The sequence below is a fragment of the Chanodichthys erythropterus genome, chromosome 4 (genome assembly GCF_024489055.1).
Source record: "Chanodichthys erythropterus isolate Z2021 chromosome 4, ASM2448905v1, whole genome shotgun sequence".
Lineage (NCBI taxonomy): Eukaryota > Metazoa > Chordata > Actinopteri > Cypriniformes > Xenocyprididae > Chanodichthys > Chanodichthys erythropterus.
This window is the reverse complement of record NC_090224.1, coordinates 36,021-51,200: the sequence shown is the minus strand read 5'-3', so window position 1 is coordinate 51,200 and position 15,180 is coordinate 36,021. Positions and strand designations below refer to the sequence as shown.

The 15,180-nt window shown below is 43.6% G+C and overlaps 8 non-coding genes across 8 annotated transcripts; all 8 read right to left on the bottom strand.

Moving 5' to 3' along the window:
- Positions 1–283: 283 nt before the first annotated feature.
- Positions 284–497, bottom strand: LOC137019577 (small nucleolar RNA U3). The gene has a single exon (XR_010895115.1). It is a non-coding gene; the product is annotated as a small nucleolar RNA U3 (small nucleolar RNA).
- Positions 498–1,968: 1,471 nt separating this feature from the next.
- Positions 1,969–2,182, bottom strand: LOC137019576 (small nucleolar RNA U3). Its single transcript, XR_010895114.1, has one exon. It is a non-coding gene; the product is annotated as a small nucleolar RNA U3 (small nucleolar RNA).
- Positions 2,183–3,652: 1,470 nt separating this feature from the next.
- Positions 3,653–3,866, bottom strand: LOC137019575 (small nucleolar RNA U3). The gene has a single exon (XR_010895113.1). It is a non-coding gene; the product is annotated as a small nucleolar RNA U3 (small nucleolar RNA).
- A 1,468-nt stretch (positions 3,867–5,334) lies between these two features.
- LOC137019574 (small nucleolar RNA U3) lies at positions 5,335–5,548 on the bottom strand. Its single transcript, XR_010895112.1, has one exon. It is a non-coding gene; the product is annotated as a small nucleolar RNA U3 (small nucleolar RNA).
- Positions 5,549–7,016: 1,468 nt separating this feature from the next.
- Positions 7,017–7,230, bottom strand: LOC137019573 (small nucleolar RNA U3). The gene has a single exon (XR_010895111.1). It is a non-coding gene; the product is annotated as a small nucleolar RNA U3 (small nucleolar RNA).
- A 1,467-nt stretch (positions 7,231–8,697) lies between these two features.
- On the bottom strand, positions 8,698–8,911 carry LOC137019571 (small nucleolar RNA U3). The gene has a single exon (XR_010895110.1). It is a non-coding gene; the product is annotated as a small nucleolar RNA U3 (small nucleolar RNA).
- A 1,471-nt stretch (positions 8,912–10,382) lies between these two features.
- Positions 10,383–10,596, bottom strand: LOC137019530 (small nucleolar RNA U3). The gene has a single exon (XR_010895074.1). It is a non-coding gene; the product is annotated as a small nucleolar RNA U3 (small nucleolar RNA).
- Positions 10,597–12,065: 1,469 nt separating this feature from the next.
- Positions 12,066–12,279, bottom strand: LOC137019525 (small nucleolar RNA U3). The gene has a single exon (XR_010895069.1). It is a non-coding gene; the product is annotated as a small nucleolar RNA U3 (small nucleolar RNA).
- Between the last annotated feature and the right edge of the window lie 2,901 nt (positions 12,280–15,180).

Genomic DNA, 15,180 nt, shown 5'->3' with positions numbered 1-15,180 from the left:
AACGAAAAATTCACGCACTTACTAACCATTTTTAACCTAGGCATCTCAGAAACTTGACGGCGACTGCTCTCTTAGAAAACTCGCAACAGCTGATTTCAAAACGCAGAGTGAACGTTTATCTGGACCACTTTTTTTTTTGACATAAAAATGCTTTTCGCAACTGCTGTCTTACACCACATACGGTACCCAATCCTCACAAACAGTTCTGCGTTTCAGCAAAGTTTATTTTATATAAAGTACAGTTCTCTGGAAAAAAAGAAACCAGTTTAAAGAACACCGAAACACCACTCAGAACACACCCCTTTCTTCCATATTGCAAAAGGCAATACAGAACGTTCATCAACAACGCAGAGCTTACAACTAAAGATGTTGCTCTGCACCCAATTCACGCTCAGAAAGGAGCATCATGACTCGTCATCGTGGGTGGGGAGACAAACACTTTCGAAACACATTTCCAAGCAAAGAACTATAGAAATGATCCCTGAAAATATAGTCTTGACGACTTATCGAAACTCAAACGGCATTCCATTCTGATGCGCCTCTCCTCTCAAACGGTTTTGCGTAGTTGAGTTCTGTGGGCTTTAAAGTTTGCGTGACATTTTAGCGCATACATCGGAGCCAAAAGCAGAAAGCACATCCACAATCCCCTAGAAGCCTACTAAGACATGATGAGGAATACAAACGACAATCTATAATGTCAAACTTTTTTGGAGCATTGCTTTGTAGTCCACCCGTTGAAGCTAAATGGCGAAAATCTTTTAGACGAAAAGTCAAACGCGCATTAACGAATCTTAATGTAGACTATTTCGAATTTTTGATGTGAGTTGCACACTTAGAAAAAGGGCTATGGCTGACCTCCAAATGCCAAATGAACCCGTGTCCGGCCCACTTTTTCCATAAAACCTGATTTTCGTATATATCTGCTGTCTTATCCAAGAGACAAGAATACCACATCGCTGCAAACATTTCTACTTTTGGATAATACACAGTGTTCGCTTTATACAAAAGGACGCTCTGACACGCGGCCCGAGATGTGGAGAGGTTTAAGCTGCCACAAAACGTGACCACAAGAGACGGGAGCCGGGTTAACACAAATGATCTCTTATTTAGCCAAGAACTTAGGAATTTAAACTGGAACTTAGGTTCTTCCTGGGCTGGGGTATCCATGGCGGCTCTGTTCCCCACATCTGTTTCAACGCTATAAGCCACCTTAAAGGGGGAAGACAGAACAGAAGAAAAGCAAAGTCACCATAGAAAATGTTGCAAGATTCATTCTGTCTTCTTACTCTTCGGCCAGTTTCTCTCTAGGCCATTCTGTGCCTCAGCACCTCATCCTGAAGGAGGCAGTACTCAGGACCATCCAGCTCTGAGTCAAGCAAGTTCCCAGTTTTATGGTGACCTCCATAGGCCATCATTAGCTACAGCTGTGGGTAGTTCCACGTTTGGAGGGTGAGTCGGTGGAAGTGCTCGTGATTGATGACTTGTCCTAGCTAGGACTTGCTCCATTGCTCCTGGGCTTCTGTTTCCAATACTGGATTGCCACAACGCATTCCAGAAAAGCTCCTAAAACAAACCACTTTCTCAAAAGGCACAAATGTGGAACAGAACTCAGATCATACCCCTTTCTTCAATGTTGACAAAAGCAAGACAGAACCTTCATCAACGACACAGAGTTCACATCCAACGAAAAATTCACGCACTTACTAACCATTTTTAACCTAGGCATCTCAGAAACTTGACGGCGACTGCTCTCTTAGAAAACTCGCAACAGCTGATTTCAAAACGCAGAGTGAACGTTTATCTGGACCACTTTTTTTTTTTTTGACATAAAAATGCTTTTCGCAACTGCTGTCTTACACCACATACGGTACCCAATCCTCACAAACAGTTCTGCGTTTCAGCAAAGTTTATTTTATATAAAGTACAGTTCTCTGGAAAAAAAGAAACCAGTTTAAAGAACACCGAAACACCACTCAGAACACACCCCTTTCTTCCATATTGCAAAAGGCAATACAGAACGTTCATCAACAACGCAGAGCTTACAACTAAAGATGTTGCTCTGCACCCAATTCACGCTCAGAAAGGAGCATCATGACTCGTCATCGTGGGTGGGGAGACAAACACTTTCGAAACACATTTCCAAGCAAAGAACTATAGAAATGATCCCTGAAAATATAGTCTTGACGACTTATCGAAACTCAAACGGCATTCCATTCTGATGCGCCTCTCCTCTCAAACGGTTTTGCGTAGTTGAGTTCTGTGGGCTTTAAAGTTTGCGTGACATTTTAGCGCATACATCGGAGCCAAAAGCAGAAAGCACATCCACAATCCCCTAGAAGCCTACTAAGACATGATGAGGAATACAAACGACAATCTATAATGTCAAACTTTTTTGGAGCATTGCTTTGTAGTCCACCCGTTGAAGCTAAATGGCGAAAATCTTTTAGACGAAAAGTCAAACGCGCATTAACGAATCTTAATGTAGACTATTTCGAATTTTTGATGTGAGTTGCACACTTAGAAAAAGGGCTATGGCTGACCTCCAAATGCCAAATGAACCCGTGTCCGGCCCACTTTTTCCATAAAACCTGATTTTCGTATATATCTGCTGTCTTATCCAAGAGACAAGAATACCACATCGCTGCAAACATTTCTACTTTTGGATAATACACAGTGTTCGCTTTATACAAAAGGACGCTCTGACACGCGGCCCGAGATGTGGAGAGGTTTAAGCTGCCACAAAACGTGACCACAAGAGACGGGAGCCGGGTTAACACAAATGATCTCTTATTTAGCCAAGAACTTAGGAATTTAAACTGGAACTTAGGTTCTTCCTGGGCTGGGGTATCCATGGCGGCTCTGTTCCCCACATCTGTTTCAACGCTATAAGCCACCTTAAAGGGGGAAGACAGAACAGAAGAAAAGCAAAGTCACCATAGAAAATGTTGCAAGATTCATTCTGTCTTCTTACTCTTCGGCCAGTTTCTCTCTAGGCCATTCTGTGCCTCAGCACCTCATCCTGAAGGAGGCAGTACTCAGGACCATCCAGCTCTGAGTCAAGCAAGTTCCCAGTTTTATGGTGACCTCCATAGGCCATCATTAGCTACAGCTGTGGGTAGTTCCACGTTTGGAGGGTGAGTCGGTGGAAGTGCTCGTGATTGATGACTTGTCCTAGCTAGGACTTGCTCCATTGCTCCTGGGCTTCTGTTTCCAATACTGGATTGCCACAACGCATTCCAGAAAAGCTCCTAAAACAAACCACTTTCTCAAAAGGCACAAATGTGGAACAGAACTCAGATCATACCCCTTTCTTCAATGTTGACAAAAGCAAGACAGAACCTTCATCAACGACACAGAGTTCACATCCAACGAAAAATTCACGCACTTACTAACCATTTTTAACCTAGGCATCTCAGAAACTTGACGGCGACTGCTCTCTTAGAAAACTCGCAACAGCTGATTTCAAAACGCAGAGTGAACGTTTATCTGGACCACTTTTTTTTTTTTGACATAAAAATGCTTTTCGCAACTGCTGTCTTACACCACATACGGTACCCAATCCTCACAAACAGTTCTGCGTTTCAGCAAAGTTTATTTTATATAAAGTACAGTTCTCTGGAAAAAAAGAAACCAGTTTAAAGAACACCGAAACACCACTCAGAACACACCCCTTTCTTCCATATTGCAAAAGGCAATACAGAACGTTCATCAACAACGCAGAGCTTACAACTAAAGATGTTGCTCTGCACCCAATTCACGCTCAGAAAGGAGCATCATGACTCGTCATCGTGGGTGGGGAGACAAACACTTTCGAAACACATTTCCAAGCAAAGAACTATAGAAATGATCCCTGAAAATATAGTCTTGACGACTTATCGAAACTCAAACGGCATTCCATTCTGATGCGCCTCTCCTCTCAAACGGTTTTGCGTAGTTGAGTTCTGTGGGCTTTAAAGTTTGCGTGACATTTTAGCGCATACATCGGAGCCAAAAGCAGAAAGCACATCCACAATCCCCTAGAAGCCTACTAAGACATGATGAGGAATACAAACGACAATCTATAATGTCAAACTTTTTTGGAGCATTGCTTTGTAGTCCACCCGTTGAAGCTAAATGGCGAAAATCTTTTAGACGAAAAGTCAAACGCGCATTAACGAATCTTAATGTAGACTATTTCGAATTTTTGATGTGAGTTGCACACTTAGAAAAAGGGCTATGGCTGACCTCCAAATGCCAAATGAACCCGTGTCCGGCCCACTTTTTCCATAAAACCTGATTTTCGTATATATCTGCTGTCTTATCCAAGAGACAAGAATACCACATCGCTGCAAACATTTCTACTTTTGGATAATACACAGTGTTCGCTTTATACAAAAGGACGCTCTGACACGCGGCCCGAGATGTGGAGAGGTTTAAGCTGCCACAAAACGTGACCACAAGAGACGGGAGCCGGGTTAACACAAATGATCTCTTATTTAGCCAAGAACTTAGGAACTTAAACTGGAACTTAGGTTCTTCCTGGGCTGGGGTATCCATGGCGGCTCTGTACCCCACATCTGTTTCAACACTATAAGCCACCTTAAAGGGGGAAGACAGAACAGAAGAAAAGCAAAGTCACCATAGAAAATGTTGCAAGATTCATTCTGTCTTCTTACTCTTCGGCCAGTTTCTCTCTAGGCCATTCTGTGCCTCAGCACCTCATCCTGAAGGAGGCAGTACTCAGGACCATCCAGCTCTGAGTCAAGCAAGTTCCCAGTTTTATGGTGACCTCCATAGGCCATCATTAGCTACAGCTGTGGGTAGTTCCACGTTTGGAGGGTGAGTCGGTGGAAGTGCTCGTGATTGATGACTTGTCCTAGCTAGGACTTGCTCCATTGCTCCTGGGCTTCTGTTTCCAATACTGGATTGCCACAACGCATTCCAGAAAAGCTCCTAAAACAAACCACTTTCTCAAAAGGCACAAATGTGGAACAGAACTCAGATCATACCCCTTTCTTCAATGTTGACAAAAGCAAGACAGAACCTTCATCAACGACACAGAGTTCACATCCAACGAAAAATTCACGCACTTACTAACCATTTTTAACCTAGGCATCTCAGAAACTTGACGGCGACTGCTCTCTTAGAAAACTCGCAACAGCTGATTTCAAAACGCAGAGTGAACGTTTATCTGGACCACTTTTTTTTTTGACATAAAAATGCTTTTCGCAACTGCTGTCTTACACCACATACGGTACCCAATCCTCACAAACAGTTCTGCGTTTCAGCAAAGTTTATTTTATATAAAGTACAGTTCTCTGGAAAAAAAGAAACCAGTTTAAAGAACACCGAAACACCACTCAGAACACACCCCTTTCTTCCATATTGCAAAAGGCAATACAGAACGTTCATCAACAACGCAGAGCTTACAACTAAAGATGTTGCTCTGCACCCAATTCACGCTCAGAAAGGAGCATCATGACTCGTCATCGTGGGTGGGGAGACAAACACTTTCGAAACACATTTCCAAGCAAAGAACTATAGAAATGATCCCTGAAAATATAGTCTTGACGACTTATCGAAACTCAAACGGCATTCCATTCTGATGCGCCTCTCCTCTCAAACGGTTTTGCGTAGTTGAGTTCTGTGGGCTTTAAAGTTTGCGTGACATTTTAGCGCATACATCGGAGCCAAAAGCAGAAAGCACATCCACAATCCCCTAGAAGCCTACTAAGACATGATGAGGAATACAAACGACAATCTATAATGTCAAACTTTTTTGGAGCATTGCTTTGTAGTCCACCCGTTGAAGCTAAATGGAGAAAATCTTTTAGACGAAAAGTCAAACGCGCATTAACGAATCTTAATGTAGACTATTTCGAATTTTTGATGTGAGTTGCACACTTAGAAAAAGGGCTATGGCTGACCTCCAAATGCCAAATGAACCCGTGTCCGGCCCACTTTTTCCATAAAACCTGATTTTCGTATATATCTGCTGTCTTATCCAAGAGACAAGAATACCACATCGCTGCAAACATTTCTACTTTTGGATAATACACAGTGTTCGCTTTATACAAAAGGACGCTCTGACACGCGCCCCAAGATGTGGAGAGGTTTAAGCTGCCACAAAACGTGACCACAAGAGACGGGAGCCGGGTTAACACAAATGATCTCTTATTTAGCCAAGAACTTAGGAATTTAAACTGGAACTTAGGTTCTTCCTGGGCTGGGGTATCCATGGCGGCTCTGTTCCCCACATCTGTTTCAACGCTATAAGCCACCTTAAAGGGGGAAGACAGAACAGAAGAAAAGCAAAGTCACCATAGAAAATGTTGCAAGATTCATTCTGTCTTCTTACTCTTCGGCCAGTTTCTCTCTAGGCCATTCTGTGCCTCAGCACCTCATCCTGAAGGAGGCAGTACTCAGGACCATCCAGCTCTGAGTCAAGCAAGTTCCCAGTTTTATGGTGACCTCCATAGGCCATCATTAGCTACAGCTGTGGGTAGTTCCACGTTTGGAGGGTGAGTCGGTGGAAGTGCTCGTGATTGATGACTTGTCCTAGCTAGGACTTGCTCCATTGCTCCTGGGCTTCTGTTTCCAATACTGGATTGCCACAACGCATTCCAGAAAAGCTCCTAAAACAAACCACTTTCTCAAAAGGCACAAATGTGGAACAGAACTCAGATCATACCCCTTTCTTCAATGTTGACAAAAGCAAGACAGAACCTTCATCAACGACACAGAGTTCACATCCAACGAAAAATTCACGCACTTACTAACCATTTTTAACCTAGGCATCTCAGAAACTTGACGGCGACTGCTCTCTTAGAAAACTCGCAACAGCTGATTTCAAAACGCAGAGTGAACGTTTATCTGGACCACTTTTTTTTTTGACATAAAAATGCTTTTCGCAACTGCTGTTTTACACCACATACGGTACCCAATCCTCACAAACAGTTCTGCGTCTCAGCAAAGTTTATTTTATATAAAGTACAGTTCTCTGGAAAAAAAGAAACCAGTTTAAAGAACACCAAAACACCACTCAGAACACACCCCTTTCTTCCATATTGCAAAAGGCAATACAGAACGTTCATCAACAACGCAGAGCTTACAACTAAAGATGTTGCTCTGCACCCAATTCACGCTCAGAAAGGAGCATCATGACTCGTCATCGTGGGTGGGGAGACAAACACTTTCGAAACACATTTCCAAGCAAAGAACTATAGAAATGATCCCTGAAAATATAGTCTTGACGACTTATCGAAACTCAAACGGCATTCCATTCTGATGCGCCTCTCCTCTCAAACGGTTTTGCGTAGTTGAGTTCTGTGGGCTTTAAAGTTTGCGTGACATTTTAGCGCATACATCGGAGCCAAAAGCAGAAAGCACATCCACAATCCCCTAGAAGCCTACTAAGACATGATGAGGAATACAAACGACAATCTATAATGTCAAACTTTTTTGGAGCATTGCTTTGTAGTCCACCCGTTGAAGCTAAATGGCGAAAATCTTTTAGACGAAAAGTCAAACGCGCATTAACGAATCTTAATGTAGACTATTTCGAATTTTTGATGTGAGTTGCACACTTAGAAAAAGGGCTATGGCTGACCTCCAAATGCCAAATGAACCCGTGTCCGGCCCACTTTTTCCATAAAACCTGATTTTCGTATATATCTGCTGTCTTATCCAAGAGACAAGAATACCACATCGCTGCAAACATTTCTACTTTTGGATAATACACAGTGTTCGCTTTATACAAAAGGACGCTCTGACACGCGGCCCGAGATGTGGAGAGGTTTAAGCTGCCACAAAACGTGACCACAAGAGACGGGAGCCGGGTTAACACAAATGATCTCTTATTTAGCCAAGAACTTAGGAATTTAAACTGGAACTTAGGTTCTTCCTGGGCTGGGGTATCCATGGCGGCTCTGTTCCCCACATCTGTTTCAACGCTATAAGCCACCTTAAAGGGGGAAGACAGAACAGAAGAAAATCAAAGTCACCATAGAAAATGTTGCAAGATTCATTCTGTCTTCTTACTCTTCGGCCAGTTTCTCTCTAGGCCATTCTGTGCCTCAGCACCTCATCCTGAAGGAGGCAGTACTCAGGACCATCCAGCTCTGAGTCAAGCAAGTTCCCAGTTTTATGGTGACCTCCATAGGCCATCATTAGCTACAGCTGTGGGTAGTTCCACGTTTGGAGGGTGAGTCGGTGGAAGTGCTCGTGATTGATGACTTGTCCTAGCTAGGACTTGCTCCATTGCTCCTGGGCTTCTGTTTCCAATACTGGATTGCCACAACGCATTCCAGAAAAGCTCCTAAAACAAACCACTTTCTCAAAAGGCACAAATGTGGAACAGAACTCAGATCATACCCCTTTCTTCAATGTTGACAAAAGCAAGACAGAACCTTCATCAACGACACAGAGTTCACATCCAACGAAAAATTCACGCACTTACTAACCATTTTTAACCTAGGCATCTCAGAAACTTGACGGCGACTGCTCTCTTAGAAAACTCGCAACAGCTGATTTCAAAACGCAGAGTGAACGTTTATCTGGACCACTTTTTTTTTGACATAAAAATGCTTTTCGCAACTGCTGTCTTACACCACATACGGTACCCAATCCTCACAAACAGTTCTGCGTCTCAGCAAAGTTTATTTTATATAAAGTACAGTTCTCTGGAAAAAAAGAAACCAGTTTAAAGAACACCGAAACACCACTCAGAACACACCCCTTTCTTCCATATTGCAAAAGGCAATACAGAACGTTCATCAACAACGCAGAGCTTACAACTAAAGATGTTGCTCTGCACCCAATTCACGCTCAGAAAGGAGCATCATGACTCGTCATCGTGGGTGGGGAGACAAACACTTTCGAAACACATTTCCAAGCAAAGAACTATAGAAATGATCCCTGAAAATATAGTCTTGACGACTTATCGAAACTCAAACGGCATTCCATTCTGATGCGCCTCTCCTCTCAAACGGTTTTGCGTAGTTGAGTTCTGTGGGCTTTAAAGTTTGCGTGTCATTTTAGCGCATACATCGGAGCCAAAAGCAGAAAGCACATCCACAATCCCCTAGAAGCCTACTAAGACATGATGAGGAATACAAACGACAATTTATAATGTCAAACTTTTTTGGAGCATTGCTTTGTAGTCCACCCGTTGAAGCTAAATGGCGAAAATCTTTTAGACGAAAAGTCAAACGCGCATTAACGAATCTTAATGTAGACTATTTCGAATTTTTGATGTGAGTTGCACACTTAGAAAAAGGGCTATGGCTGACCTCCAAATGCCAAATGAACCCGTGTCCGGCCCACTTTTTCCATAAAACCTGATTTTCGTATATATCTGCTGTCTTATCCAAGAGACAAGAATACCACATCGCTGCAAACATTTCTACTTTTGGATAATACACAGTGTTCGCTTTATACAAAAGGACGCTCTGACACGCGGCCCGAGATGTGGAGAGGTTTAAGCTGCCACAAAACGTGACCACAAGAGACGGGAGCCGGGTTAACACAAATGATCTCTTATTTAGCCAAGAACTTAGGAATTTAAACTGGAACTTAGGTTCTTCCTGGGCTGGGGTATCCATGGCGGCTCTGTTCCCCACATCTGTTTCAACGCTATAAGCCACCTTAAAGGGGGAAGACAGAACAGAAGAAAAGCAAAGTCACCATAGAAAATGTTGCAAGATTCATTCTGTCTTCTTACTCTTCGGCCAGTTTCTCTCTAGGCCATTCTGTGCCTCAGCACCTCATCCTGAAGGAGGCAGTACTCAGGACCATCCAGCTCTGAGTCAAGCAAGTTCCCAGTTTTATGGTGACCTCCATAGGCCATCATTAGCTACAGCTGTGGGTAGTTCCACGTTTGGAGGGTGAGTCGGTGGAAGTGCTCGTGATTGATGACTTGTCCTAGCTAGGACTTGCTCCATTGCTCCTGGGCTTCTGTTTCCAATACTGGATTGCCACAACGCATTCCAGAAAAGCTCCTAAAACAAACCACTTTCTCAAAAGGCACAAATGTGGAACAGAACTCAGATCATACCCCTTTCTTCAATGTTGACAAAAGCAAGACAGAACCTTCATCAACGACACAGAGTTCACATCCAACGAAAAATTCACGCACTTACTAACCATTTTTAACCTAGGCATCTCAGAAACTTGACGGCGACTGCTCTCTTAGAAAACTCGCAACAGCTGATTTCAAAACGCAGAGTGAACGTTTATCTGGACCACTTTTTTTTTTTTTGACATAAAAATGCTTTTCGCAACTGCTGTCTTACACCACATACGGTACCCAATCCTCACAAACAGTTCTGCGTTTCAGCAAAGTTTATTTTATATAAAGTACAGTTCTCTGGAAAAAAAGAAACCAGTTTAAAGAACACCGAAACACCACTCAGAACACACCCCTTTCTTCCATATTGCAAAAGGCAATACAGAACGTTCATCAACAACGCAGAGCTTACAACTAAAGATGTTGCTCTGCACCCAATTCACGCTCAGAAAGGAGCATCATGACTCGTCATTGTGGGTGGGGAGACAAACACTTTCGAAACACATTTCCAAGCAAAGAACTATAGAAATGATCCCTGAAAATATAGTCTTGACGACTTATCGAAACTCAAACGGCATTCCATTCTGATGCGCCTCTCCTCTCAAACGGTTTTGCGTAGTTGAGTTCTGTGGGCTTTAAAGTTTGCGTGACATTTTAGCGCATACATCGGAGCCAAAAGCAGAAAGCACATCCACAATCCCCTAGAAGCCTACTAAGACATGATGAGGAATACAAACGACAATCTATAATGTCAAACTTTTTTGGAGCATTGCTTTGTAGTCCACCCGTTGAAGCTAAATGGCGAAAATCTTTTAGACGAAAAGTCAAACGCGCATTAACGAATCTTAATGTAGACTATTTCGAATTTTTGATGTGAGTTGCACACTTAGAAAAAGGGCTATGGCTGACCTCCAAATGCCAAATGAACCCGTGTCCGGCCCACTTTTTCCATAAAACCTGATTTTCGTATATATCTGCTGTCTTATCCAAGAGACAAGAATACCACATCGCTGCAAACATTTCTACTTTTGGATAATACACAGTGTTCGCTTTATACAAAAGGACGCTCTGACATGCGCCCCAAGATGTGGAGAGGTTTAAGCTGCCACAAAACGTGACCACAAGAGACGGGAGCCGGGTTAACACAAATGATCTCTTATTTAGCCAAGAACTTAGGAATTTAAACTGGAACTTAGGTTCTTCCTGGGCTGGGGTATCCATGGCGGCTCTGTTCCCCACATCTGTTTCAACGCTATAAGCCACCTTAAAGGGGGAAGACAGAACAGAAGAAAAGCAAAGTCACCATAGAAAATGTTGCAAGATTCATTCTGTCTTCTTACTCTTCGGCCAGTTTCTCTCTAGGCCATTCTGTGCCTCAGCACCTCATCCTGAAGGAGGCAGTACTCAGGACCATCCAGCTCTGAGTGAAGCAAGTTCCCAGTTTTACGGTGACCTCCATAGGCTATCATTAGCTACAGCTGTGGGTAGTTCCACGTTTGGAGGGTGAGTCGGTGGAAGTGCTCGTGATTGATGACTTGTCCTAGCTAGGACTTGCTCCATTGCTCCTGGGCTTCTGTTTCCAATACTGGATTGCCACAACGCATTCCAGAAAAGCTCCTAAAACAAACCACTTTCTCAAAAGGCACAAATGTGGAACAGAACTCAGATCATACCCCTTTCTTCAATGTTGACAAAAGCAAGACAGAACCTTCATCAACGACACAGAGTTCACATCCAACGAAAAATTCACGCACTTACTAACCATTTTTAACCTAGGCATCTCAGAAACTTGACGGCGACTGCTCTCTTAGAAAACTCGCGACAGCTGATTTCAAAACGCAGAGTGAACGTTTATCTGGACCACTTTTTTTTTTTGACATAAAAATGCTTTTCGCAACTGCTGTCTTACACCACATACGGTACCCAATCCTCACAAACAGTTCTGCGTTTCAGCAAAGTTTATTTTATATAAAGTACAGTTCTCTGGAAAAAAAGAAACCAGTTTAAAGAACACCGAAACACCACTCAGAACACACCCCTTTCTTCCATATTGCAAAAGGCAATACAGAACGTTCATCAACAACGCAGAGCTTACAACTAAAGATGTTGCTCTGCACCCAATTCACGATCAGAAAGGAGCATCATGACTCGTCATCGTGGGTGGGGAGACAAACACTTTCGAAACACATTTCCAAGCAAAGAACTATAGAAATGATTCCTGAAAATATAGTCTTAACGACTTATCGAAACTCAAACGGCATTCCATTCTGATGCGCCTCTCCTCTCAAACGGTTTTGCGTAGTTGAGTTCTGTGGGCTTTAAAGTTTGCGTGACATTTTAGCGCATACATCGGAGCCAAAAGCAGAAAGCACATCCACAATCCCCTAGAAGCCTACTAAGACATGATGAGGAATACAAACGACAATCTATAATGTCAAACTTTTTTGGAGCATTGCTTTGTAGTCCACCCGTTGAAGCTAAATGGCGAAAATCTTTTAGACGAAAAGTCAAACGCGCATTAACGAATCTTAATGTTGTAACGAATGTGTAGCGGTTATTAATCAATTTATGGATGAAATATGAATATAATAATTCATAAGGTTATGAATAAATTATGATTCATATATCGACCCAATGGGGAATTAAACATATATTGTGAATCAATTACAACGAATTATAATCAATTACATATATGATTAGTTCTGGTTTAATAATTATTTAGAGAAACTGCTCGTTTGTCCAGCAAACTAAGTCCCTCACAGAATATTATAAACGGAGTTATTCTCTGGCCATGAAAATAACTAAAGCATAAAGCGATCGAAAAAACGTTAAAGTGACTTGGGTTTTCCGCTGAAAGAACAAACAGAACAATCGAGCATGAATAACGTTTTAATATATGCAAACTACGAATACAGAGGTTCTAAATATATATACAAGAAAATACACACCTATGTACAAGAATAGAAGTAGAGAAGGAAAGAGAGAGAAGGCAAGTAGCAAACTCACAACCAGTCCTAAGCCAGCACGGAAATCAGTTTCATCATCTAAGATTGAGAAACGGCAGTATACTTGCATTGGTTGCGTGTGTCGAATTTCAGGTTAGCGCTGGTGCAGTTCGTTGGCTTCCTCCGTTCAGCGGGAAGGTTTGAACTGAGGACGAGAGTGAGTTTCGCTGGAAGATGGCGATCCCGAAGCTGAGCGCGGTGGCAGCGCGTGGTCACCGGAGGGGTCCGGGAAAAACGTGCACGAGATGCTCGTGAGACAATCGGGAGAGAGCACGGGAGAGAGGGCGTCCTTGCTTTTATGACAGATAAGCCGACACACCTCCTTGAGGTGGGGTAGCCAATAACATGGGTGCAAAGTTGGCGGGAAAGCTTTTCCTTTGCTTGGCCTCACGACTTAATCTGCATGAGTTATGACTATCAATTCAGATCTCCAAATGGAGTGTGTTCTTCACAGTATCATTAAACACATAGAAAAATGCATTTGTCAGCGGTGTGACATATCTCAGTAAATAGCTCGTGTCCGGAGCTTTACGGCGAGACCAAACTCGATAGGTCAGAAAGGCATAGGAGAGAAGTTATGGTTTACAGACAAAATTATATCGTTAAAATGCACACTAGCACAAATACACTCATTTAAACACTAGGAAACATGCATAGGCCCTAAAAATATATGAAATATATATTTCAGCATAGTGGTAGTTTACAAATACAGTTGAAAATGTATGATTGTGTGTTTCTGTGTCTGTCTGTGTGTGTGTTTTTGTGTGTCCCTGTGTGTGTGGGGTGTTGGAATGTGGATCTGGTCAGTCTCTGGGGGGGTTTTACAACCCAGTCCAGCATGCTAAAAGCATTCTGAACATTCCAAAGTTTATTGATTATCCTGATACGTGTGCATACGCTACAGATTCCCCCTTTCGGCCAACGAAGTTCCTGTGCGGACTTCGTTGGACGGTAACCAAGTTCGATGGCACATGGATCCGGATGGTCACGCAGCAGGTGGTTCCTACTGGTCCTTGAGGGAGGGCAGATAAGCACCTGTCCGTGGATTCTTGCATCCCTTTGATCCCTTGGGATAGGATGAAGGCCAGGCCCCGGGCGAGTGCGTACTTGATTGCCATGGAGAGGCAACGGATTGTGTTGGCAGCAGTCCAAGCTCGGGCTCTAGGTGAGCTGGCCAGGACAGGCAGTCGTGAGAGTGCTTGGAGGGCTGCATCAGTGGGAGTACTGTCACTTAGCTGGGACCCCCCTTTGTCAATCCTCAGTTCCATTCCTGGATCTAAGGTGTGATTGTGATCCCTGGGGGAAGATGGGATTTCCAGTTCTGACTGGTCCTCTTTGCTTGAGAGACAGTGCACTGCCAGGTGGCTGTGATAAAGGATGGAACTCAGGGGTAAATGGATCCTCTTACTTGGATTGGGCAGCCTGACATGAGTGGCGGTGTTGTGCTGATTGTAGATTACGATGGCAGCATGAGTGGGGGTGTGGATGAGCAGTCGATCACCCACAGTCTCGGCTTGTGTTCCGATAACTGGGGTGCGAGGCTTGGCCGGGCAGCGTCTGTCGCTGGTCATGGGCTGCAACCGGCCCATTCCTTCAGTGTGGTTTCTGAGGAAGAGCTGGTTTGGGCAGAAGTACTGAAAGTCTTTGGTGAAACTACACCTGCGAAAGTGGGGAGCCGGGCACAGCCGTGGGTTGCTGTTGTGGTAGGCTACCGCAACTGAGGTGTGTTTCTTGGCATGGGTGTTACGTTGCCGCCACCTGACATTGACCATGTCTTTGGGTCTGCCAGTAGCAAAGTCCAGCACAGTTTGTGTAGGATACTGAGGACTCCTATTCATAGCCACTCTGTCCATAGAGAAGCTAATTTCTCGCAGCAGGTCTGTCAACAGAGCTATAACCAGCTGATTTTGGGCAAAGTCATTCTGGAGGACTGTAAACAGTTGCTTCCTTGAGTTCGCAGTTTGGATCAGCAGGAAACTGTGAGTGCGGAGAACCACCGCAATACCTTTCCAGGATTTGCAGGTGGTTTGGAGGGTTTGGCTCTGTGTTGCGAGTTGCTTTCTCAGTTGTAGGCGGAGCTTGTTGTGCTGCTGATGAGGGGAGCAGGCTGTGATGAGACTCAAGTCTCCT